The 26,761-nt window shown below is 40.6% G+C and overlaps 1 protein-coding gene and 1 long non-coding RNA gene across 2 annotated transcripts in view; one reads left to right on the forward strand and one right to left on the reverse strand.

Moving 5' to 3' along the window:
- The window catches only part of LOC127034925 (uncharacterized), a 105,582-nt gene extending 86,588 nt beyond the window's left edge, over positions 1-18,994 (forward strand). Inside the window, exon 2 of the long non-coding RNA XR_007769528.1 lies at positions 18,776-18,994. This is a non-coding gene — a long non-coding RNA (uncharacterized LOC127034925). The remainder of the gene's footprint in view (positions 1-18,775) is intronic.
- The window catches only part of PPM1H (protein phosphatase, Mg2+/Mn2+ dependent 1H), a 215,571-nt gene that overhangs the window by 151,531 nt on the left and 37,279 nt on the right, over positions 1-26,761 (reverse strand). The window lies entirely within an intron of this gene.

The raw sequence follows: 26,761 nt of genomic DNA on the forward strand, positions 1-26,761 counted from the left end.
ATTTTAAAAGCAATCAAATTTTTTTTTAAAAGAAGAGGTCCTAGAGACTGCTGCCCCACTCAAACTTCAGAACATCCATAACAAGATTTTTTTTCTTTCATTTATACTCTGTAATGAGTGAAAAACGTAAGTAAATACTAGTGTTCCCCATCCCTAATATGAGAATGCTTCAAATCCAAAACTTATTGAAATTTATGATCAGACAATTCAAAAATTGTGGAAAGTTTGCAAAAGGTTTAAATAAATTCTGTAGAAATTATGCAAGAAATGTACAAAGAAACACTTTATTATGTTTCTTCAATATCATTATGTAGAAGTAAAGAAATAATGCAATTCCATTAGAATTTAACCTCGATTATTCAACATGTGTGTTATTCTGGTCAATTACTTAACTTTTAATCAATTATTTAATTATTATATTGCCATGTATAAAACACAAAGCAATGGCAACAATAAAAGTCTTCACTTGCTATCCCAGCAGGACTTAGTGGAAAACCATGGATAATGGAAGCACCCCTGAGAGCTGGGACCTGAAGAGTGACACCTTGTACCTGATTGGTTTCCCTTTCATTGCTTCAGAGCCAGGAAAGCTGTGATTTGACTGCCTGGTCCCCAGGAAAAGCAGTGAATAAATGTCACAGCAAAGACAGAATGTAAAGCTGTTTTCTCTGATTGGCAAGCTTAAATGTCACATAAAATAACCTACTGACTACCAAACCCAATAGCAGAACCTTACTGGGAAGGAGGACAACAGTATAGCCAAAAAATTTCAATTTTAGCAAAATTAAATAAAGAAATAAAATCCAGCTTTCAATTTACCAGAGGGGACACTATCTCAATCCTCTGTACACAATACATTCTGAATAGATGAAGTGTTTTCCTACTTGCATGTGGTTTTTTCAGCTTTCTACAGTATAAGGGCAAAAACCTATAGTTCCTAGAATTGGTTTGAAAAAGTCATTAGGAAAATAAACTTGTTCCTTTGCAAGATCCAAAAAGATTTTGCTGCTGTTTCAATGTGTACAATTTGCCCTATGACTATTCTTCAAATCAAAAGGATGTAAGTTATCTTGGTTGTGAAAGTGAGTGCACTGAGGTCTTTCTGGTCTTAATTTATATTCCTAAATATCAAGAGGTCCTTAGTCAATGATTTCATTCATATAAAGTTGTCCAGGAATAGTGGAAGCTGCCCACACATTTTTCCTTCACCAATTATAGACCGACAACAATAACTGTAGCTACACCCACTCCCATTCACTTTTCACTTAGGTGAGGCATAAATAACGCTGTCTAGCATGCCTCTCTGCACTCAGTTTGAGAATTTCTTCCCACTTCCCAATCCCCTAGGTGGCTGCCTGCAGTTGTTGGCACTGTGTGTGTGCAAACCCTAAACATTTTGCAAAAATCTAGGTCTTGATCCTATAATAAGCTTGGGAGGAGTGCTGCAGGATTGGGACCTTACCCCATCACAGTCTTCAAATAATAAAAAGTCATGCAAACTGCATTATATTTAGAGAAGCAGAACTAGCAGCAAAATTATTAATCATGGATTTGTATCACAGTAGCAGTTAGATACTTCAGTCACAGACAAGGACCCCACTATGCCAGGTGCTGTACAAACAGAACAAGAATGTGGTCACAGTCCCAAAGGTCTCATAATACAAGGATAAACTGCCCCCTCTTCACCCTACTATAGCAACCTCCAGAAGTTATATTCAGGCCTTTTGTCTGCGTAGGAGAACCTGTGACAAGCCTGAAACAATTTGAAAAGCTAAAAACACATCTGTCTAAAAAGAGCGGCTTTCAAACTTCTCTAGTAACACGGGGTCACAGAATGGAGAAGGTGGTTCTGGGACTCCTCCCTCACTTAGCCAAAAAGAAAGAGAGATGGTGGTTGTAACTTCCTGTGGTGGGTGTCTGCCCCACACTGGCAGAAGAGGGGTTAAAGCAGCCCCAGGTAGGCTGTGCTGGAAGCAGCCAATTAGGAAAGGACTTGCAGAGACAGTCAATCAGGAGAAGGTTTAGAGAGACAGCCAATCAAGGCCAGGCTGGGCCATAAAAGATCTGCTGAACAGAGCAGCTTCAGTCACTCCCTGAAGTTTGAGAAAGGAGGACTGGCAACCCTGAAGGAGGGAGAAGAGACAGCACTATAGCCCAGGCAGTGCTGGGCGGAGTCGGGGAGCATGAGTGAATTGGCTGATTGCTACCAGACTGAGGCCCTGATACAAGGATGGAGAAGGTGCTAGGGCTGCAGGGAAGTGGCCCAGGGAAACAGACATCAGGGGTTGCAGGTGATGCAGCGCGTGACTGCTGGTCACCCCTCACCCCCTTTGGCCCCAGTTGCCACTGACACAGGTGGCTAGACCCTGGACTGCAGCCTGCCACTGAGACAAGTGGCTGGACGGAGGACTGCTGGTCCCCCAGAAGGGGCAGGAGAGAGAACTGAGTGGAGGCACAGCTGGAAAGCAGTGTCCGGAAGAGGACACCGCAGTCCTGAGAACGACACAGGTCCTGATAGCAGAAGCAACGGTGGCAAGATGCCACTAGGTGAAGGCGCACTGGTGAGCCAGAGTTAATTCCCAGGACAGCCAGCAGGAGGCACCTCAGTGGTGAGTTGAGCCCCGTTACACTACCCTAGACCCACTTGTGACCTATCCTGGGGGTCATAACTCCCAGGTTGATACCATTTTCTAGAACATGGACTACTTCACTATCAGTTTACATTGGAACAAAATAACCACAGCAGATGTAAAATATTTAACAGGGTATGCCCATCTCTACGGCTGTCACACCCTGAGTTTGTAATTAAAACCTTGACTCCCTTTGAGATAAGTTTTGACTCTAAAAAGTTCATCATGGTTACAAAATAAAGTCTAATACTCTATTAGCTAACATGCCAGTCCCAGGCTAATGCTGCTCGTTTTAAAGACTGATGTAAACAGAATCCCCAGCAGCTGACACATCAAGAATGGCTTAACTGGTCATTATCTCCATTCCTGAACAGACAGACACTAAAGTAGCCATCTGGCTCTTTCCGTAAAAATATCACAATCTTACAGGCACTCAGAGCTGCACATATTGAATCCAAGTGGAAATCAATAGGTATTTCAGCAATGCCCGAACTGGCAAAAGGGCTCATATAGGAGATGAGCAAAGTAATCATTTAAATGTTGTCTGGTACAGCGGGAGCAGAAAAGAGGACTCAAATAAATAAATTTATTTATTTCCCTTCTGTTAACATTTTCCATATTGTCTTTCCTTCCTTCCATTCCTTTGGGAGGCAGGGAGAAGGCCAATCACATATTGTCTCTTTGAAGCTAATTTACATAATACCATGTAATTTATTAATGTTTAGAAATCTCTGCAAATGCTTTGAAGAGAGTCTCTCCTTCATGATTTGCCACTAGCACAACTTGCTCTGTGGGGGTGCGTGTAGGGGCTGGAAGTTGATAACTGTGGGGATAAAGTGTGTTACAGTAACAAACAGCCTAAACATGAAAAATAAAAGTGTACCAAAATGCCTGCACAGAAATACTGGGCTTAAGCTTAATTTCAGTTTGCAAGTAATTCTACTGTTGTACTGTCATCTCGGTACATAACACAACCTTAGTGGAATGGCATTTTCACTTCTCTGGCGTTGTTTTCTCAATTTAGCTTCTTTTCTTATCGGCCTGCCATCTCCTCTGGTAGATGGGTGGGACTAGGGGTGGGAAGATGGGGTTTTGGTTTAGTCCTCTGGCCTTCCCCTTCCAGGGGAAACAAAAACAAACAGTCCAAACAAAACAGTCTCTTCACTCTGCCCTTTCCAGTCTCTATAGTCCAGTAGCCTTGGCCAAGTTAAGTCAGTTCTGTCAGATACTGGACTGTGTGCTCTCAGACAATCCCTCTTACCCGTCAAGCTGGGGCTGTCAGCTCATCCCTCCTGACAGCGCTGATGCAGTGTAGGCAAACCCCAGTCCCCACCCTCAACTTTGGGTTCCTTCCAACCAAAGACAATTATGAAGCAGCACATCTCCTTCACGCCAAACCTGAGTTCTTCTCTGGACCATTTCCTACATAGCCTTACAAATCCTAATCCAGGGCTCTATGACTGGAGATTTCTTCTAACCATTCATCAGGCTGATTCCTCTTGGCTAGTTTCTCCTGCCACCTCCTGCCCATTACTGAGCACAAGCAGCTCTTTTTTATATAGTGGTTCTGAGTGTCACTTGTTGTCAGATAGCCACCCTGAGGCGACAGCTCCTATTAGTCCGCTGGAGAGCTGATGGCTCACACAGTGCTGATCCTGCAATGGAGAACATGAATACACCTCTACCTCGATATAATGCTGTCCTCGGCAGCCAAAAAAAATCTTACCATATTATAGGTGAAACCATGTTATATCAAACTTGCTTTGATCCGCCAGAGCGCTGCTTTACTGCATTATATCCGAATTTGTGTTATATCGGGGTAGAGGTGTACCTGTAAGAAGCAGCTTGAAGCCAAGTGGGGGAGCCAGCCTTGATGCCTGTTCTAGAGGCTACTGCTACATTACAGGTTGAGGAGAGCTGCCCTTCTGAGCTACCAGTTACCAACAGGAAAGAAAGACTTCTGTCTGCTATGTGTTCATAATCTAGAGGCCACACTCAGGTTCTGTTCCATCTATGCTAGTCATTGGACAAACACATCTGAATTATTTCCACATAACCATTAACAGTCCAAAACTCCACAGTAAGGTGAGAGGAAGAGGGACACAACCACAATGGTTATTTACAAAAAAAAAAAAACTTTAAACAGTCAATTGTTTTCATTCAACCGCTCTCACCATCTTATAGATCTGTATTAAGAAAGTCACTCATAGAGCTCTGGAAAAAGAAACTTAACAGGAAAATAATGCAAGTTTCCCAAAACACTTCTGGAGCTTTAAAAAACAGTTCTCTAGGGAATACTGCCACCTCTTTGCTAACAGTCTCTCTTTTTTAAGGTGGTCAATATATCTTCGGCAAGATAATCCTTCCTGATCATTTTTTTGATTTACGAAATCTTCATGCATGGGTCCCTAAATGTGCAAAAGCAGAGAAAAGATAGATTTACATCCACAGTGATATAATCAGCACTTTTGCCTGCTGGCACAGAGACTAATGGGGGATTTTTGTAATCATTTCACAAATCCAGATGACTATTTCTTACAACCATGCTCTTGAGTTGAGAGGTCAATATTCTTACAAACAGCTACCAAGTTTCCACTATGGCCTAAAGTATGCTATAATAGGAAAAGAAGTACATGGGCTAGGGATCCAGGGGAATCAATATAGCTAAGCACCACTGTGAAGTCTTATACAAAAAGAAATGAAACATTACTTAGAGTGATAGCTCAACCACTTAAGTACCAGACACAAAGTTTTGCAAGAGTAGCTGCAGTAGTTCTCACTAGTTTCCTCTTAATGAAATGGCAGGCGGCATTTCAATGATGTCATGCTCTTTGTAACTACAATATGTCAGGTGGCTAATCCGTGTGCAGTCAATGGTACATCTATACTGGAAAAAATGGTGCACAACACAGCCGCAGCTGACCCAGATCAGCCAACCCAGGCTCAGGCTTCGGCCTGCGGGGTTAAAATTTGCTGTGTAGACAGACATTCAGGCTTGGACTGCAGTCCAGGCTGTGGGACCTTCTCCCTTCACAGGGAGACAGAGAAAGACTCTGGCAGCAGGACACTACACTGCTAAAAAGAGAGACAGGTGAGGCACTGCTTGGGCATATGGAGAGCTGTGTAGGGTACATATGCCTGAACCCTTAAGGTGTCTTTACTCACCTGGTTTGTATATTTTGCATCACTGGACTCAAAGAAGCTTTGATTGCTCAGAGCTACCCACTTTAAGTAGAATACTGTTCCAGCAGATTAAAAAACAAACAAACAACTGTTTCATGTGCTGCTTCAAATTGCAAACATGAGTGTTTTAGAGCAAAGTGACCCCAAACTTGAACTGTGGCTCTACTTACCTGGAGAAAGCAGTAGGAGGATTAGAGCAGTGAACTAAGTCAGGGCTCTGGATTCTATTCCCAGCTCTATCAGATTCACCATTTAACCTCTTTGAGCTGCCGTTTGCCCAGCCACAAAATCAGGATAATACTTATCTTCGGTACAGGATTTTGTGAGGTTTAATTTATTTTGTACAATCATTATTATTAAAATTAGTATTGCAGTAGCAGCTAGAAGCCCCGGTAATGAACCAAGACCCTACTGGGCCAGGTGCTGTACAATTACAGGACAAAAAGATAGACAGTAAGCTCTCTGGGGTAGGGACTAAGTAGTGTTAATGTTTTGTGATCTTCTGAGAAGTGCAATAGGAACTATCAGCTTTAAGTAAAGTCATACCCCACTGTGATGATTATTTACTCCTCATGTATATTGAATATTAATACTGTTTTTCAAAACACAGGGAAAAAAAAAATCTCCACCAATCCCTATGCTAAAGAGCATATGACCTAAAAATATGAGTGGGAGAAAAGGGAAGCACACAAGCTAATCAATCTGGGGGATAAGCTTTTTTTCGGTTACTTCCTATTATTTTTTTTTAATAAGCCACCTCAACTCTTTCGCTACTTCGCAGTTTAAGTACCTTCGGCTTTACTTATTCACTTAACTTAAACACCAACTTCCACTGCAGCTCTCTCAGTGATCCCAACCAGCCATTCCTAACTCATATTAATTCACCTCCTTTTTGAGTCCTGCCTTCCTATTCCCCCAAAGCATCACCACTCCAACTATCAAGATAGGGCTGGGAAGGAAAGATTAGGAGCAGCTACTTCACATGCTCTGTCTGTGTGGTCTGCAATTGCTGAGCCTCAAGACAGCACCTTCACTGTAGCAGCATCAGCTGAATGCAGGGGTAGACTTTTTTTCTGGCCAATGCTTTTTGGAGTTGTGCTTAGTTTCTCTGTTGGAATCACACTATACATATCTTAATGTGTGTATGTTCAACCTTGATTATTGGATAAACCTATTGAAAACACCTTCCATTATAAGAAATTCAATGTCCCCTGTGATATTTGGAATGACCCTACTGGGGAGAAGAGCATCAGAAGCTACTTTAGGACTGAGTGGGTGGGATGGTGTGACAGTTCTCGGGGTACCCAGGATTGAGAGTCACTTTGTTAGCCCCCTGCCTCCAGCATGAGAGGGACTTGCTTGTACCTGGTATCAGCTTCCTGATACCACCAGCTTGTTAGCCATCCAAATAATCTCCTCTGGGCTATGCTAGCGTTGCCTTGCAGGTTAACATTAGGGATATCACAGTCCCTATTTGAAGCATTCCCTGTAGTTATCCTCGTTATCTCTAGCCTGCTTCTTGCTTGCATATATATACCTGCCCCTGGAGATTTCCACTGCATGCATCCGACGAAGTGAGTATTCACCCACAAAAGCTCATGCTCCAAAACGTCTGTTAGTCTATAAGGTGCCACAGGACTCTTTGCTGCTTTTACAGATCCAGACTAACACACCTACCCCTCTGATACATCTCACACCAAAATGTCCTTTGCAGTTTCAGCCAGGGCAGGTTGTGATCCCATTTGCATGAAGGTAATCACACTGCCCAATAAATTCCTAGGTTCAGGGAAAAGAGGTGTCGTCTTTGCCTTTTCCTTATATCTCCAAATTTTATTGCCTGAACCCAGAGTCAGGATAACTCTCTAATTTATCCTCCAGTGTGCTACTGCCCGATTGATCTCTTATCGTCCCTGACTTTGTATGTAAATAGATAGGGCCTTACCAATTTCATGGCCATGAAATACCTATCACAAACTGTGAAATAAGCCTTTCCCTGTAAAATCTGATCTCCTGGTGCTGCTGGGAGCACCCCAGTTGCTAGTCCGGGCTGGGGAGGGACAAGAATTGTCCTTCCCCTGCATGGCTGCTCTTGGTGGAGAGATCAGATCCACCTCCAGAGGCAGACAGGACAATGTATTAAATGCATGTGAAGGAGAGTGGTGTTTGGCAGGACAACAGGTTAGAGACTTTTTAATCTAATTTACCCAGAAATTATAAAAATTATTTTAAAACAATACGTTAATGCCTAAAAATATAAATCTAAGGGATGTTTGGTCAAAATGTCTAGATTGGAAGATCTCAGAAAATACAATATGCTCTGTTCACAGACCGATGTTTGTGTTAGCTTGTCTCCTCCAAACAGAGGCCTCTCCTTCTCTGTATCTTCTAGATGGAAATGCTGATTCTATGATGGATGCATCCTGCAGGCCAGGTCAAGATAGCAGATGATGCTTCAACAACGAAGAGAGTAACAAAGCCCTCTATATGGCATAGGTCAAGTTGTTTACACAGCTGGAAAGCATAAAATTCCCAGGTTTAGTAACAAACCTGTCTCTAGACTAGTGCATCCAATTCCTGATTTCCAAAACAGGTTATCAATAAAACTAACAACCCCATGGTGAAGTCCTGATGGCCCAAATGCTCAAAATTTAAACTAGGTTTATTGACTTGGCAGTGTACTGAAGAAGTAAACGCTGCCAGAGTATTGACAGATCTCTGGAATTAATCACAAGAAGATGCAGCAAAATGTCCTGAAGTCAAAGCCTTTTTTAATTTGTTTTCTCTTCTGTTTTGTTTGGTTTCATTATTATTAAGTACACACTTTCTGGCTCACCCCTCTGAGATTGTCATAACGCATCCTTTTGCACCGGAATTCCTGTGAAACGTGCAAAGCCAAGGCAGCCTATCACCAAATACAGAAGAAGTGGAAGGCACAAAACACAGTCCAAACCCAGAGAGGAGCAAGTGTGCCTCCAGTGTGACTGAAGAGATTGAGACAATAAAAGAAACTGCAAGAAAAATATTTCCTCAAATTATCAGGAACCATGAAAAATATCTAATCAAAAAAGCAGTTACGATGGACTGTCTGACCCTGGGAGAAGGAAGAAAAACAGCAGAATTTTCATCATGCATTAGACTACTTACACAATTCTGCTCCTATTGATGTGAATGGCAAAACCCGCATTTAACTAATGACTCATCATCAAGCCCTTAGGGTATGATAAAATATATTCCCAAGTACAGAGGCTTCATCTGAAAAACTAATCCCAAGAGTGTGATGAATCCACAAAAACAAAGAAATTCAGAATTAAGAGTAGAATTAGATTGACACTTGTTTCTAAGTCATTGCTCAGTGCCTAGCTCCTGCAAAGAAATCTGAAAAGTTAGTGCTATTACAGATCATATGTACTGCAATTTTTCAGCCAGAACAGTGAGTGAGATATAATGTCCTTAATATCCTTGTTTTGATTATTAATTACAGTGTTAGGTGCATAAGAAAGTTTAACCAATATTTTTATTCGAGTTCTCCACAGCTACTATCACCTTTTCTCTCCCCCTGTAAAGTTAGTTTTACTCACTTGAGAGAGTAACAGCTTTTCAGAGCCATAATAGACTTCATGCATTTTTTTAAATACATATCAATTTTGTGATAGACAGAAATGGCTCTTTTGGTGCTCTTAAATTCCATTACATGGTGTTAGTTTGGACTATGAGACTGCTACAAATTAAACAAAGGGTTTTTTTTGTTTTGTTTTTTTAAAGTGACTGAATAAACATACAGAAGTTAAATCATCCATTAATCCTCCCTCCTTAACGCACTGCACTCTCAAAGGGTCTACTTCTTGTTATATGCTTCAAATGCATTTCTACTTCCCTCAACCACTGCAAATTTCTGAGCTTGACAAGCAGCCAATGGAGTGCTCAGGTCATGGCATTGCAGCTTTCACATGTACATTTATACACATCAGAAACAACCAATAAACAAATGTGCTGATATGAATGAGGAGCAGCTTTGTACTTATTCCTCTCTGGGAGATATGCTGGTTAAGAGAAACATACAAATGGTAATTCCAATTCTCTTGAACCTGAAAAGTAAAGCCCAGTCCTAACTCTCCAGTTCTCTCAAGCCAAACTGAGTTCAATTGCTACAGCTACTGCACAGTTCTGGAACTATAAGCCCCCAAGACATCAACGTGATGCCTAGTATTGGATTCCAACCTTCTCTTAGGATAGGGCAATTACGTTATATATTTGTAAATAGACCCATTTTCTCAGTGAAGGTACGACAAAGTCTTGAAGGATTCCCCCTCCATTTTTCAGTTTACTTCCCCCATCCTTAAGACTCTGTATTATGACACTCATTCGGGTCCCCGGGAAACACTGAGGCTGCCTGAGGTTTGGGGTGGGGGGAAGAACAGAGGATACACTCCCTTATTCAGGAGTTGAGAGCACTAACTCCACAGAAGAGTCCTTTCAGAGTGGCAGGCTCCAATGATTCTGCATTGGAATACAGAGTTCGTCTGCTAATGGCTGCAACATACAAGCAAAGTTATTGGGTGATGACAGGGACATGCTTTGGGAAGGAGAGGTTGGAAGGGGTCCAGTAGAAGTGGGATTTTAGTTGTGATGGGGGGAAGTGGCAGATGTGGTATATCGTGACTTTAATAAAGTTTTTTGATACTGTCTTGCATGACCTTCCCATGAACAAACTAGGGAAATGTAATCTAGATAGAGCTACTATTAGGTGGGTACAGAACTGTTTGGAAAACCATTTCCAGAGAAGTTATCAGCGGTTCACAGTCATGCTGGAAGGGCATAACGAGTGGGATCCCACAGGGATCAATTTTGGGTACAGTTCAGTTCAATATCTTCATCAATGATTTAGATAATGTCAGAGAGAGTACACTTATAAAGTTTGCACATGATACCAAGCTGGTAGGGGTTGCAAGTGCTTTGAAGGATAGGATTATAATTAAAAATGATCTGGACAAACTAGAGAAATGGTACGAAGTAAACAGGATGATATTCAGTAAGGACAAATGAAAAGTACTCCACTTACGAAGAAACAATCAGTTGCACACATACAAAAATGGGAAGTGACTGCCTAGGAAGGAGTACTGCGGAAAGGACTGCCTAGGAAGGAGTACTGGGGGTCATAGTGGATCCCCAAGCTAAATATGAGTTAACAGTTTAACACTGTTGCAAAGAAAGCAAACATCATTCTGAGATGTAGTAGTTGGAGCATTATAAGCAAGACATGAGAAGTAATTCTTCTTCTCTACTTAGGGTGATCAGACAGCAAGTGTGAAAGTGGGATGGGGGTGGGGTTGGGGGGCAATAGGTGCCTATATAAGAGACAGCTCCAAATATCGGCACTGTCCCTATAAAATTGGGACATCTTGTCATGCTAGCTCTACTTCACACTGATTAGGCCTCAAATGTGAGTATTGTGTTCAGCTCCGGGCACCACATTCCAGGAAAGATGTGGACAAACTGGAGAAAGTCCAGAGAAGGGCAACAAAAATGATTAAAGGTCTAGAAAACATGACGTATGAGGGAAGATTGAAAAAAAATGGGTTTGTTTAGTCTGGAAAAGAGAAGGCTGGGTGGGGGGGGGGGACATAACAGTTTTCAAACATATAAAAAGGTTATTACAAGGAGGAGTGAGAACACTTGTTCTTCTTAACCTCCTGAGGACAGGACAGGAAGCAATGGGCTTAAAGTGCAGCAAGGGCGGTTTAGGTTGGACATCAGGAAAAACTTCCTAAATGTCAGGGTGGCTAAACACTGGAATTAAATTGCCTACAGAGGTTGTGGAATCTCAATCACTGGAGGTTTTTAAGAGCAGGTTAAACAAACAGCTGTCAGGAATGGTCTAGATAATACTTAGTCCTGCCAAGTATGCAGGAGACTGGACTAGATGACCTCTTGCGGTCCCTCCAGTGTTATGATTTGTGGGACAAGGAGACCAATGTTTGGCAGGTCATTCCAAGCACATAAGGCAGCCTGGAAGAAGGTGCAGTGATGATTGAGAGAATGGGATTAAGGTAGGATTGAGGCTTCTGTCTCCAATGGATGGAGAGGAGGAGGGACACAGGACCAACCAGAGATCCAGGGAGGGGATGCACTGTGGGCAAAATGTTCAAACGTTACACACAGCACAATGGGGAGGTAATTTAGTGACTCAGAAGGGGTGACATGGTCAAAGGAAAAGGGGCTGCAACTATTTGAATTAACTGAGGTTAGGCAAGGTTAGTATCAAAGACCGGAGGAGGAGATGACCAGAGCACAGATTAGCAATTTCACAGTGGAATGGAGAGGAAGCACTGACTTTTAGAGAACATAAGGGAAGAAGAAATTGGACTCTGTTACAGCCTGTGTAGGTGAAGAGGCAATAGGTGGAGGAGTCTAAGGTGGCCCTGCATCCATGAGTGACAAGAAGCATAGTGGTGCTGTCGTCAGTAATGAGCAAGGGTGTAGCTGATAGGACTTGGGAGGAGAATTAAGTAGTTCAGTTTTGACAGAGTTACATTTGAGATGGTATCAGGCCACCCTAGAGGAGGTTCCAAGAACAACAAGAAATGACAAGATTGCCTGACAACCGTCACCTTTAATTATTTTGTCTTACAAACTGCAACTTCTTTGGAACAGATCCTGCATTTTCCTTTCTATTTGTCCAGCACCTAGCACATTTTGGGTGATCCCACAATACAAATAATAAACCATAACAGTTTGCCACTATTAAGAATGTTGCATTACAAATCCTTCGCCAGCCAGACTTGGTTTCCAAAAGCAGATGCTTAAATGTGAAATGCTCAGATTAGAGAGGCTACAAAAAATAGAAGATCCAGTAATGGGGATTTCAACTATTCCCATATTCATAGAACTTAAGGTCAGAAGGGACCATTATGATCATCTAATCTGACCTTGACCCGGTACATGCCACCTCAGGAAGGGATACAGAGATAAAATTTCTAGACACCATTAATGATTGCTTCTTGGAGCAGCTAGTCAAGGAACCCACAAAGGGAGAGGCAATTCTTGATTTAGTTCTAAGCTGAGCACAGAATCTGGTCAAAGAGACGACTATAGCTGAACCGCTTGGTAATAGCAACCATAATGTAATTAAATTTAATATCCTTGTAGGGGAGCAAATACCAAAGAAACCCACCACAGTAGCATTTAACTTCAGAAAGGGGAACTACACAAAAATGAGGAATCTAAACAGAAATTGAAAGGAAGAGTCACGAGTGACATGCCTGCAAGCTATATGAAACCATAATACAGGCTCAAACTTAAAACGTATACCACATATACAAAGAAAAAAATAGTAAAAGGACCAACAACAAAAAAAAAAAAAACCCACACCAGAGGGCATTCATCCAAGAATTCTGAAGGAACTCAAATATGAAATTGAAGAACTACTAACTGTAGTATGCAACTTATCGCTTAACTCAGCCTCTGTACCTGATGACTGGAGAACATGTAATGTTAATGCCAATTTTTAAAAAGCTTCTAGTTGACAGGATTACCTTGGAAGCCAATAAGCCTAACTTCAGTACCAAAGTGATTGAAACTATAGTAAAAAACAAACAGATTTATGACACATAAATGAACACAATACATTGGGGAAAGAGTCAACATAGCTTTTATATAGGGAAATCATGCCTCACCAATGTCTTAGAATTCTTTAAGGGGGTCAACAAACTGATTGACAAGGATATAGCGGATATAGTGTACTTGGATTTTCAGAAAGCCATTGACAAGGACCTACACCAAAGGCTCCCAAGAACATTAAGCAGTAATGAGCTAAGAGGAAAGGTCCTCTCCTGGATCAGTAACTGGTTAAAAAATAGGAAACAAAAGCGTAGGAATAAATGGTCAGTTTTCAAATGGAGAATGGTAAATAGTGGGATCCCTCAAGGATCTCTACTGGGACCTGTGCTGTTCAACATATTCATAAACGTTGTGGGAAAAGGGGTAAAAGTGATGTGGAAAAGTTTTCAGATGACACAAAACTACTCAAGATAGTTAAGTCCAAAGCTGTCTGTGAAGAGTTACAAAGGGATCTCAAACTGAGTGAATGGGTGAAAAAATGGTAGATGAAATTCAGTGTTGATACGTCCAAAATACTGCACATTGAAAAAAAAAAAATAATCCCAACTATATATACAGAAAATGGAGTCTAAATTAGCTATTCCCACTCAAGAAATCTTGGAGTCATTGTGGATAGTTCTCTGAAAATATCTGCTCAATGTGAGGCAGCAGTCAAAAAAAGCTAATAGAATGTTAGGAACCATTAGGAGAGGGATAGATAAGTAGACAGTAAACATCATAATGCCACTATATAAATCCATGGTATGCCTGCACCTTGAATATTGTGGGCGCTTCTGGTCACCTCATCTCAAAAAGGATATAATGGAACTGGAAAAGGTACAGGGAAGGGAAACAAAAATGATCAGAGGTATGAAACAGCTTCCATATGAGGAGAGATTAAGAAGACTGGGACTGCTCATCTCAGAAGAGACGACTAAGGGAGGATAGGAGAGAAGTCTATAAAATCATGAAACTTGCAAAGAAAGTGAATCATGAAGAAGTTTTTATTGACCCCGTCACACAACACAAGCACCAGGGTCACCAAATGAAATTAACAGGCACAGATTTAAAATAAACATAAAGAAGTATTTCTTAATGCAACATGCTGCCAACTTATGCCTCATTGCCAGAGAATGTTGTGAAGGCCAAAAGTATAAATAGATTAAAGAAAGAATTAGGTAAATTCATAAAGGATAGGTGCATCAATGGCTATTAGCCAAGATGGTCAGGGATACAACCCTATTCTCTGGTTGTCTCTATAGCGCTGACTGTCAGAAGCTGGAATATGGATGACAAGGATGGATCATTTGATAATTGCCCTGTTCTGTTCACTCCCTCTGAAGCATCGGACACTGGCCACTGCCAGAAGACAGGATACAGTGCTACATGCACCATTGGTATGACCCTCAATGGCCATTCTTATGTTCTTTAAGAACACATGAATGTGATTTAAAGAACTCATTAGAAAAACAGCCTTGAGCAACCAGCTTCTTGATCAATGACCTGTAGCAGTGCCATCTATACTAGCAACATTTGTTTTTTAAACACTAACATGACTCTCTGTACCATCACAGCCATTACAGGAACTGTGAGCACTTTGACAGTCACCAAGGGAAAGTTGCTTGGTTAAGCTTTCTCTATTGTTTTCATTCTCAGATTTGCTTCCCTCTATATAAAAGTCACACCTGAGCATGGATGTTTCTTGCTTAATTTTCCTTACTGATCTCTATTAAATTAAACTAATATATTCAGACAGTAAACATCCCAACAGCCAGGTAAACATACAGTATTCATAAATTATTGCAGACACAATGGTCTACCACAAACATTCTTTATAGAAAAGATCAGGATGCCAGAATAGAAAATAGTTACCGTCACATGTTGGAAAGATAAAATTTGATTAACTATTTGTATATCATTAGAAATGATGCACTGTGACCAAATGCAACCCTAGATTCACACCCTGCACTCTACTGTAATAATCTTAGTACAAAATATACCTTGTGAGGTGTCATTTGAAAACTAGTAACTTGATGGTCAATAATATCATGGTGAAATGTGTGTAATGTATAAAGTTGGGAACATACATTGAAATTATGACTGCAGTTTGTTTGCCAGACTAGTCTGGGGGAGTGGGTAAATCTGTCCTTCAAAAGACAAAGGACAAGCTGATACCTCTAGCCAGGTGTTATCAAAGCTGATTTGCCAATCACCTGTCAAGTGATCCTTTGGCAATGGAGGGCGGCAGGAGCAGATCAATCTTTATTCTAAAAAACAATGTGGATCCTCTTTCACCATGAGACTCCAGGTCTCCATCCTCATAGCTGGAATGAAAAGTATCTAGGGTAACCCTCCGGAAAATGCATTTTAAAGGGGGACTGGACTATAAAAGTGAGGAGCAAAAACACCCCAGGTATTCTGTCTCTCACGCTTCACTTCTTTGCCTAAAAAGACAGAGGAACTTTGAGGGCAGATCTTGACTTGAGAATTTGGTCAGCTGTGTTGCTGGGAACATGTGGTAAGGCTTTTACCATCCTTTTAACTTCATTTCTCTTGTAACCATTTGAGTTTAATGCATTATACTTGTACTCTCAAAATCTCTCTTTGTCGTTAAATAAACTTGTTTTATTCTTTAATCAAAACTAATCCAGTGTTGCATTTAAACTGAACTGTGTGAGTAACTCCAATTAAAGTAGCAAGTTGTTGTACATTGACCCTATACAGGGGCAATGGACCTCTAATATCTGAACTGTGCAGGAGAGGGCTGGACAGTGCAGAAGACACTTTGGGGGAAAATCTGGGACTGGGAGTGTGCTGGAGTCACTCTGCAAGCAGTAACCAGGGCTGGTGAAAGCCAGAGTACGACTGGAGTGTGCTGGCAGGTTGCAACTATACACAGACACTCAGGGTGCAAGGCTCAGATTGGGAGTTACAGCACCAAAGCAATGTATATACCATATAAAGTGGCACTAGAAAATATATTATTATTGTGTGACCCCTGGCACTCGTATCTACTGTCTACATTGCAGCTTCCATCATCCCCATGAAAAGAAGGAAGACAATGTAAGAGCAATAGCCTCAAGTGTGGTAGGCCTGCAGCGCTCATTGGACCATAGGAGCGTTTCATTCTAGTCAGTAAGAAGCTCATTTAAATCTCAGCAAAGACATTACTTCTAGGCTCGCACATCCCTTTTTGCAGAGTCCTGTCAATTCATTAGCAGCATTTGTTTTACAACAATGTTCTATGTGTTTGTTATTAGAATTGTGTGTTTTTTTCCCCACCGTAAACATGCACAAAGTGTGTAGGATGTATAATTCTTAGCTATTCTGGTTAGCAGTACGGCAATCAGATAATTATTCCCAGTTCCCCAGACTGTAGTAAAGTTATTTCCATGTAGCAAAATGATAGAGGAGCAAATCCAGAGTTGTCACTTGTATCTAATTTCAAACCCAACATCCTTTAAACCAGGCAAATGCTAAAACCAGGGGAAGCTTTTCTCCATTATTTTAAAAGCTATTTTTCAGACTCACTTGTGTCTCCCATAATTTATCCTCTCAGAGGGTCTGATCCAACAGAAAGATTCTTATTGGTTTCAGCAAGAGTTAAATTAGGCCCTAAAATAGCAACCCCTGATACAACTGCCACTAGTAATAAATAATCACAGAAAATCCAGGAGTTTATATAGTTCAAAATCAACTGAAATGTCTCAACAGTTAATTACAAAACAAGGTTGGCCCATCTGTCCAAAATTCTACTCTGTTTTATAGTTTTAATCATACTTTTTAAAGTTAAATTCTGCTCAGGTAGATGGTGTTACAACCTGTACTTTCTCCCTGACATTTAGAAGTGTCAAGAAAGGAATAAAAAAAATATTTTGCAAGATAAAAATCTGCTTTACTACACCACTCCCAGTGTTCAGAGCACAAAAGGTAAGTAGATTGTGAGAGGGTGAAATCTTTAAATCTGTATTATTTGGGTTATGTTTATGGTAAATGGTTTACCTTTTATGAGTTTTAACATATACACAGAGACCATATTATTATTACACTTACTTATGTAGTTATGCTTAATTACATATTCTGTTTATTTTTAAATCAAAGTGTTTTTATAGAAGGTTCCTTGGGCAGTTTCCTGTTACAAGTGACCAAAAGAACAGCTTTTAACACCTAGAGTGACTATTTCTGAACTCTTCTACATTAGCTAGCTGCAACGTTTGTTGCAAATTCTTTTAATTGTAAGACACTAACTGGGTTGCAATTACGACTTCCAAGATTAGTTTACAAGAGGAAAAGAAACACACAAAGTTTCTTCCTAGTAATATGTCACGTGGTACCCAAGAAGTTATGTCGTTCCAATAAAGCACCCACAGAAGAGTCAGCAACAACATATTCATTTCTTATAGGCCAGTTTTTGATCAAAGGGGTGCTCAGGGGAAGAAGGGAATAAGCTGGTTACGGCAGTCCCAGTGTTATCTTTAAAGATATAAAGAGAGGAAACTGAACCCCAAAGTCGGTGCACTTCCACTCTCCCTCTGTCCTCCTGGCACATACAAAAGGTTTGTTTCCACTTGGAATCCCTGAATTTTATTATAAACTCCAGGATAAATTTATACCAAGCAGTCTTTCTTTAACAAATGCTCCAACAGTTAAAGAAATACTGTAAAAAAAAAAAAAAATCAAAAAAAAAAACCAGATTATACTCAGCTACAAAGTTACCGAAGAATTCCCTTAAGTGTTTTATTTCAAACTCAGGTTTCTAATCAACGGTTCTTTCTCTGATGGTTCATTTTCTTAAACTGCCAACATTTCATTTCTAAATGTCAGCATGATTTCATCGCTGCTATTCTGTTATGAACAAAGAGATACACTAACTGCAAACATGGATAAGCTCCATCTGATGACTATTTCTTTATTCAAAGTCATATTATGGAAGTGGAATATTTCAGAAAACCAGCTAAATACATTTTCAAAATAAAACACGAAAGACACCTAGAAAGTGATAGTGTCACAAAATGCCTTTTCAGCCTATCAGAACGTCCCCCCTCCGGCCTAGCATCAAATGACTTAGCTGGAGACAGCTGCCCTTCTTCCAAGTGCTGATCTCTTGCAGACATTAAGACATTTTTCAGAGGGCGTTGGTTGGGTCTATAGAAATACATAAGTATATAAAGCTGTACGTGTCATAAACAGATAGCTAAGGGTTAATGTCTCTTTCACCTGAAGCACCTGACCAGAGGACCAATCAGGAAACCGGATTTTTTCAACTCTGGGTGGAGGGAAGGTTGTGTCTAAGTCTTTTGTCTGCCTGCCTGCTTTCTCTGAGCTTTGGAGAAGCAGTTTCTACCTTCTAGTCTTCTGTTTCTAAGAGTAAGGACAAAGAGATCAGATAGTAAGTTATATGGTTTCTTTTCTTTGGTATTTGCATGAATATAAGTGCTGGAGTGCTTTGATTTGTATTCTTTTTGAATAAGGCTGTTTATTCAATATTCTTTTAAGCAATCGACCCTGTGTTGTATCATCTTAATACAGAGAGCACATTTGTATGTATTTTTCTTTCTTTTTATATAAAGCTTTCTTTTAAGACCTGTTGAAGTTTCTTTACTTCAGGGAAATTGAGTCTGTACTCACCAGGGAATTGGTGGGAGGAAGAAATCGGGGAGATCTGTGTGTTGGATTGCTAGCCTGATTTTGCATTCCCTCTGGGGGAATAGGAAAGTACTTTTTGTTTCCAGGATTGGGAACAGAGAGGGGGGAGTCTCTGTGTAGTTTCACAGAGCTTGTGTCTGTGTATCTCTCCAGGAGCACCTGGAGGGGGGAAGGGGAAAAGGATTATTTCCCTTTGTTGTGAGACTCAAGGGATTTGGGTCTTGGGGTCCCCAGGGAAGGTTTTTCAGGGGGACCAGAGTGCCCCAAAACACTCTAATTTTTTGGGTGGTGGCAGCAAGTACCAGGTCCAAGCTGGTAACTAAGCTTGGAGGTTTTCATGCTAACCCCCATATTTTGGACGCTAAGGTCCAAATCTGGGACTAAGGTTATGATATGGTGTAGCAGCGGTTACGGGATAGACAGAATCCAGAAGCCAGTGGAAATATTTTATTTTTCTTTTCTCTGCTAGGGGCTTTTTAGCAGAGAGAAACAGTTTGGTTTTAAAAGGGAACCAAAGGAAATTTTTTTTTTTTCTCTGCTCTCTCTGGCAGTTTGTGGCTTGCATGTTAAGCGAAAAGCCATTACCAGACTGTTAAGGGTCTTTTGTCATGCAATAGCCCTCCAGTACCAGCACTATATGCATGCAAATAAAGTGGTTTTTCTGGTTTCCTTTCATTGAACATTAGCTAGAGAGAGAAAAGGAAAAAAGCACTGTTGCTAGGCAGTATGTCATTCACATGTTTGCAGTGGAACCCACAATATCTCATCCTCTCTCCAGTTGGTCTCATGGTTATATCTACACTGCAGCTGGAGATTATAATATTGCCCAGTGCTTTAGGTATGTACTCAGGCAGTGGCATGAGCTAGCCACCTGTATATCCCCAGCTGCACTGCTATATTTAGTGCGCTATGTCGATCAAAGCTAGCAAGGGTAGTCAGGGCAGGTACGTTCCCAAACAGCTCTACAAACGCAGCCCACACAGGATATGAAGTAAAAACTCACCCCCTTCCCGCTGTTTGAAATTAGCAAAACAATAATAAAATTCTCTCAGGACTGGCTGCTTCTGGAGTTCCTCCCTCAGTACTGCTCAGTACACAACTCGATTCTCTCTCCCATCTCTCTTAGATCTAAGTGGCAGAGATATGCTTTCAGTTTAAGAGGGCATAGGTTTAAACCTTGCTGTTGGCTCAAGTGGGGTCAGCTGCAAAAGTGGCAACCTTGTGGAGGTTTATGGGTATTTTGGGGGTATATTTGGTATATATGTTTTTTGTTTTTTTTTTTTTTAAGAAACACTGTAGATACAGATCCTATACAGAGAATTACCACATTATTGTAATAATGGCATTTTAGAATAAGTGAGGGCACTTCTCTTGGCTCTTTCTATCCATCTAGGTTATTTCTAAGGTGCCTAGCACCTCGGTATCTAAGCATTAGAGATAAGATAACATGAGGAAGGAGTCTCATGGTCAAGCACTATTCTCTAGGCTAAAGACTGGAAAATCACAGTTAAGTAGCAGGTCACATTTAAACTTTATTGGCAGATCTCTGTGAGGAAGCACGTACTAAACATTGACTGGAGACAGGCTATCGGGTGTTTGCTTTCAACAGTAAAATTTCCCAAATATCCTATACTCTTCACCTCTTTCCCACCATATGTCAGGTGGGGGTGGGGGTGTATCTTACCAGAAGGTATACATTTTTGTCGACATATAATTATTTGGGATTGACATTGAGGGAAGAAATGGGGAAGGCTTTTCTGGGCTCCTGCCATTCCTGCACTTCCTACAAGCACTGGCCTCCTTAAAGAGCCCTCTGCTATGGTGATGCTCCCATGAGTTGAGAAGGGCTGTACAAGTGACTCTCTAGAGCCTGTCAGTGAAAATCTGAGTACAAGTCATGAGTAGAAGTGAAGAAAAAAAATGTGTTTCCTACATGGCAGGGATAAGCCTTGCTACTTTTGCAGCATTCCCAGCCCAAGTAAGGAGGGCTCATGCAATCCAACCGACCCATTTATATTCTTTTATGATCCGCCTCATAATAATATCTGAGCGCCTCACACTCATTAAATTTATCTTAATAAGATTCCTCTGAAGTAGAGAGGTATTAGTATCTCTTCCCAGGCTGAGAGGGAACTAAAGCAGAGAGTAGATTAAGAGTATGTCTGCACTGGAGCTGGAAAGTGAAATTGTCCACTGAAGTAGATATACCCATGCTAGCTCTGATCAAACTAGTGTGCTAAAAATAGCAGTACAGCTGTGGCAGCAGGAGGGGCTGGCCACACGAGCACGTACGTAGGGACTCGGATGGGATCATACTCAGGGTGGTTAGTCCCTCCCACAGCACTGGCTACACTTTTATTTTTAGCATCCCAGCACAATCAGAGGTAACATGGTATGTCTGCTTGAGTTGGAAGTTACACCATCCTGCTCCAGTGTAGACATACTCTCAGTGACTCATTCCAGCTCTCTCAGAAATTCAGATCTCCCAAATGTCAGTCCAGTGTCCTATCCCAGGGCCATCTACCCTAAATCCAGTCTAACTTTCACACATGAAAATAAAAAGCCCTTAATTTTAGCTGTTATCAAACAATGTATATAACAAACTAAAATGAGGATCAAAACATTTCTAATTCACTCATCTGACAAATATTTAGGTAGATATTGAAGATTAGCTTATATTATGATTGCTTGGGAAAATGTAAAAAGGAGAGAGATGTAATAATACAGTATCTTATGTAAAAGCTTTCCATTCATTAAGCAGAGAAGGGAAAAACACACATAACACTATCAGTATTGTTCTAGCTGTCAAAGATGCACAAAGGTAAATGTGTGCCCAAATAAATACAAATGCTCTCTAATTAAAAAGGTTTCTCAAAGCTATAAACTGACAGAAATATTTTAGAAGTCCTTTCAGGTGGATGCTTTTCATCATAACTGCTAAAAAGATCTTTTCTACCACAATCTTTAAATTTAAATCTCAACCTTGGCAGTTTCAAACTGTAGATTGCTGCTCTTTTGAAGTATTAAATCTACCACTTTGCACATCAGTGACAGAGCTAGAAGTATAATTGCCATCACATATCTAAGCAATGATTTCTTGAGGACTATTATCCAATGCTAGTGTGATAGGGGATGACAACTCAGGCTTTTAAAAATCACTGTCACCAGGTGCAAGAATTTTCTTATCACAACTATTCTGGATGGTACACATATTGAAGTTGGGGATGCAGTACCCGATTTGGTTTCTTGCTTAATTATAAACCTATTTTGGATAATCTTTCTAAAAAGGTGAAAGTACAGAGTGTCTCCATGGCTACTAATAAGGCTGGTACACTACACTTCTATCCGTATGTGTTGCAATCTGTATTCAGAACTGTAGAAAAGCTTATTAAGGCCAGCTACATTGTTAAATTTATAGCCATGTTGCTATAAACTAACACTTCAACTGCAAAGTCAATCTCTGGCTGGGAGGGGATTCTTTCCTGGACAGTTAAAATGTACCAATTACTGTGTTTATTGATACTGATATCTGTTTAGGAAATTCAGAGATTCAGGCTGTTTAAGACCAGAAGGGACCATTGTGACCATCTAGCCTGACCTTCTGTATAACACAGACCATAGAATTTTCCCCAAATAGTTCCTTTTGAAATAGAGAATATCTTTAAAAAAAAAATCCAGTCGTGATTTAAGAATTGCCAGAGATGGAGAATCCACCACGACTCTTGTTAAACTGTTTCAATGGTTAATTATCCTCACTGTTAAAAATACACTCCTTATTCTGAATGTGTCTAGCTTCAACTTCCAGTCATTGGATCGTTTTATTATACCTTTCTCTGCTAAACTGAAGAGACTTATCGAGTAGTTGTTCCCCATGTAGGTACTTAGAGATGGTGATCAAGTCACCCCTTAATCTTCTCTTTGTTAAACTACGGTAAATAGTCTCCTTTAGTCTATCAGCCTACGGCATGTTTTTTAACCCTTGAATCATCTTGTGACTCTTCTCTGAACCCTCTCATTTATCACCATACTTCTTGAATTATGGACACCAGAACTGAACATAGTATTCCATCAGCAGTTGCACCAGTGCCAAAGAAAGGTAAACTAACCGCTTTATTCTCACTTGAGATTCCCCTGTTTATGCATCCAAGGATAGTCCTTTTGGATGCAGCATTGCACTGGGAGGTCACGTTCAATTGATTATCCACCACAACCCACAAATCTTTTTCAGAGACACCACTTCTCAGGATAGAGTCCCCCATCCTGTATATATGGCCAACATTCTTTGTTCTTAGGTTTATACATGTAGCTGTACAGTAAAACCTCAGAGCTATGAGCACCAGTGTTACAAAACTGACCCGTGAACCACACACGTCATTTGGAACTGGAAGCATGCACCCAGGCAGCAGCAGAAACAAGCCAACCAACCCACCCACCCAAAAAAGCAAAAATAGCGCAGTGCTGTGTTAAACGTAAACTACCAAATAAAAAGGAAAGCAGCATTTTTCTTCTACATAGTAAAGTTTCAAATCTGTATTAAGTCAATGTTGAGTTGTAAACTTTTGAAAGAACCACCATTATGTTTTGTTCACAGCTATGAACATTTCAGAGTTATGAACAACCTCTATTCCCGAGGTGTTCAGAACTCTGAGGTTCTGCTGTATTAAAACACATTGTTTGCTTGAACCCAGCTTATCACACAATTCAGATCACTCTGTATCAGTGACTTAACCTCTTGATTATTTACCATAATCTAGTCTGACCTCTTGTATATCACAGGCCATTACATTTCACCCAGTAACCCCCGGACTGAGCCCAATAACTTGAGTATAACTGGCAAAGAGTTCAGTGGCACCTTATAGACTAACAAACGTATGGGAGCATGAGAATACCCACAAAAGATCATGCTCTCATACGTCTGTTAGTCTATAAGGCGTCACAGAACTCTGTCACTTTTACAGATCCAGACTAACACGGCTACCCCTCTGATATTTGGGTATAACTGATGCATTACTAGTATTTGACTTAAACGTATCTTCCAGAAAGGCATCCAGTCTTATCTGAAGACAACAAGAGGTGGAGAATCCATCAAATCCCTTGGTTGTCCTTTCCAATGGTCACCCTCACCATTTAAAATGTGTGCCTTATTTTAATTTGTCTGGCTATAACTTTTAGTCATTGGTTCTCATTATGCCCTTGTCTGTTAGATTAAAAAGCCCTTTCGTACTCAATATGTTCTCCTTGTGTAGGTACTTATACACTGTAATCAAGTTACCTCCCAATATTTTTTGATAAGCTCAATAAAATTAGCCTTTTTCCTCCTAATTTCAGTCAGATTTGAGAAATTAGTGCTTTTGAAGCATTATGTAAACATAATTACTGATCGGTACTGTCCTCTCTTTGCCCATATTTAATGTAATCAGATCATGATCACTGGCCATTAGGCAATGACCAGCCTCCAGACCAGTTATTAATTCATTTTTATGTGTCATAAGAGGTCCAACATAGAGGTACTTACTGAGGGAAGTAATACCTTTGTTATAAAATAATGATCTATAATTTCTAGAAATTATAGAATTATGTTTGTCTAATGACTGAATGCGACCTCCAGCTTGTCTCCCCCAAACAGCTAACGGGTGCTTAAGGAATAACTCATTCTGTTTTAGAGCTTGATTTTGTCATCTATAAGAGATCCCCACTCCCCTCCTGATCTTTGTTAGCACATGGTTTTATATGGATTTTTAAAAAATCCTAAGTTTTTTACTCTTTCCAATAGCCTTAAAACAGGTAATGGTGTGTTTAATGTAGAATACTGCCACGCCACCCCCACATTCTTAAACAAGTTATAGCCAGTGATTTAGACATTCCAGTCACGTGACTCATTCCAGCAGGTCTCAGTAACGCCAATTATATCAAATTTCTTCTCATCAATGAGGCTTTCTAATTTCTCTTGCTTGTCACCTATACACCTAGCATTGGTATACAAGCATCAGTTCAATTTATTTGCAACTTACTGAGTTTGAATTTGACACACATTTGCCTCATAACCCTCCCTTTGCATTGTTAAATGCCCTATTGGGTACTGCAGCTAGCTAGTCTCCCAACTAAGATTTCCCCCTCCCGGTGAGATGTAGGTGTAACACTGTGGGTATGGCTACACTTGACATTTCGGAGCGCTGCCGCGGCAGCGCTTTGAAGTGTAAGTGTAGTCGGAGCGCCAGCGCTGGGAGAGAGCTCTCCCAGCGCTGCACGTAAACCACATCCCTTACAGGCGTAGATTGCAGCGCTGGGAGCCGTGCTCCCAGCGCTGCGGCACTGATTACACTGAGGCTTTACAGCGCTGTATCTTGCAGCGCTCAGGGGGGTGTTTTTTCACCCCCCCTGAGCACGAAAGTTGCAGCGCTGTAAAGTGCCAGTGTAGCCATGGCCACTGTCTTTCATTCAGCTTCCAAATCCACAGAACCAGTTTCCATGCACATAGCATTTCCAAGGTGTGATAGGGCCATTAACCAATCCTTTGTATTGGGATGCTCCTTGATGGCCCATCTGATTTTGATAGTCATTTCGGATGGGTGGGAAGGGGGGGGGGAGGGGGAGATTAGTCCTATGCCTGGGTTCACAAGTTCAGAGCAAACATTTTCAAAAGGTATAAAGTAGGGCTGTCAAGTGATTAAAAAATTAAATCGCAATTAATTGCACTGTTAAATAATAGAATACCGTTTATTTAAATAATTTTGGATATTTCCTACATTTTCAAATATATTGATTTCAATTACAATACAGAATACAAAGTGTACAGTGCTCACTTTATACTAATTTATTACAAATATTTGCACTATAACAAACAAGAGAAATAGTATTGTTCAATTCACCTAATACAAGCACTGCAGCGCAATCTCTATCATGAAAGTTGAACTTACAAATGTAGAATTATGTACAAAAAATAACTGCACTCAGAAACAAAACAGTGTAAAACTGTAGAGCCTACAAGTTCATTTAGTCCTACTTCTCATTCAGCCAATCGCTCAAACAAGTTTGTTTACATTTGCAGGAGATAATGCTGCCCGCTTCTTGTTTACAATGTCACCTGAAAGAAAGAACAGGCGTTCCCATGGCACTGTTGTAGCTGGCATCACAAGATATTTATGTGCCAGATGCACTAAAGATTCATATGTCCCTTCATGCTTCAATCACCATTCCAGAGGACACGTCTCCATGCCAATGACAGGTTCTGCTCAACAACAATCCAAAGCAGTGAGGGCCGATGCATGTTCATTTTCGTTACCTGAGTCAGATGTCACTAGCAGAAGGCTGATTTTCTTTTTTGGTGGTTCAAATACTGTAGTTTCAAAATCGGACTGTTGCTCTTTTAACTCTTCTGAAAGCATGTTCCACACCTCCTCTCTCTCAGATTTTGGAAGGCACTTCAGGTTCTTAAACCTTGGGAAGAGTGCTGTACTTACCTTTAGAAATCTCACATTGGTACCTTCTTTGTGTTTTGGCAAATCTGCAGTGAAAGTGTTCTTAAAATGAACAACATATGCTGGGGCATCATCTGAGACTGCTATAACATGAAATATATAGCAGAATGTGGGTAAAACAGAGCAGAGACATGCAATTCTCCCCCTAAGGAGTTCAGTCACAAATTTAATTTACGCATTTTTTTTAAAAATGAGCATCATCAGCATGGATGCATGTCCTCTAGAATG

The sequence above is a fragment of the Gopherus flavomarginatus genome, chromosome 1 (genome assembly GCF_025201925.1).
Source record: "Gopherus flavomarginatus isolate rGopFla2 chromosome 1, rGopFla2.mat.asm, whole genome shotgun sequence".
In the NCBI taxonomy this organism is placed as follows: Eukaryota; Metazoa; Chordata; order Testudines; family Testudinidae; genus Gopherus; species Gopherus flavomarginatus.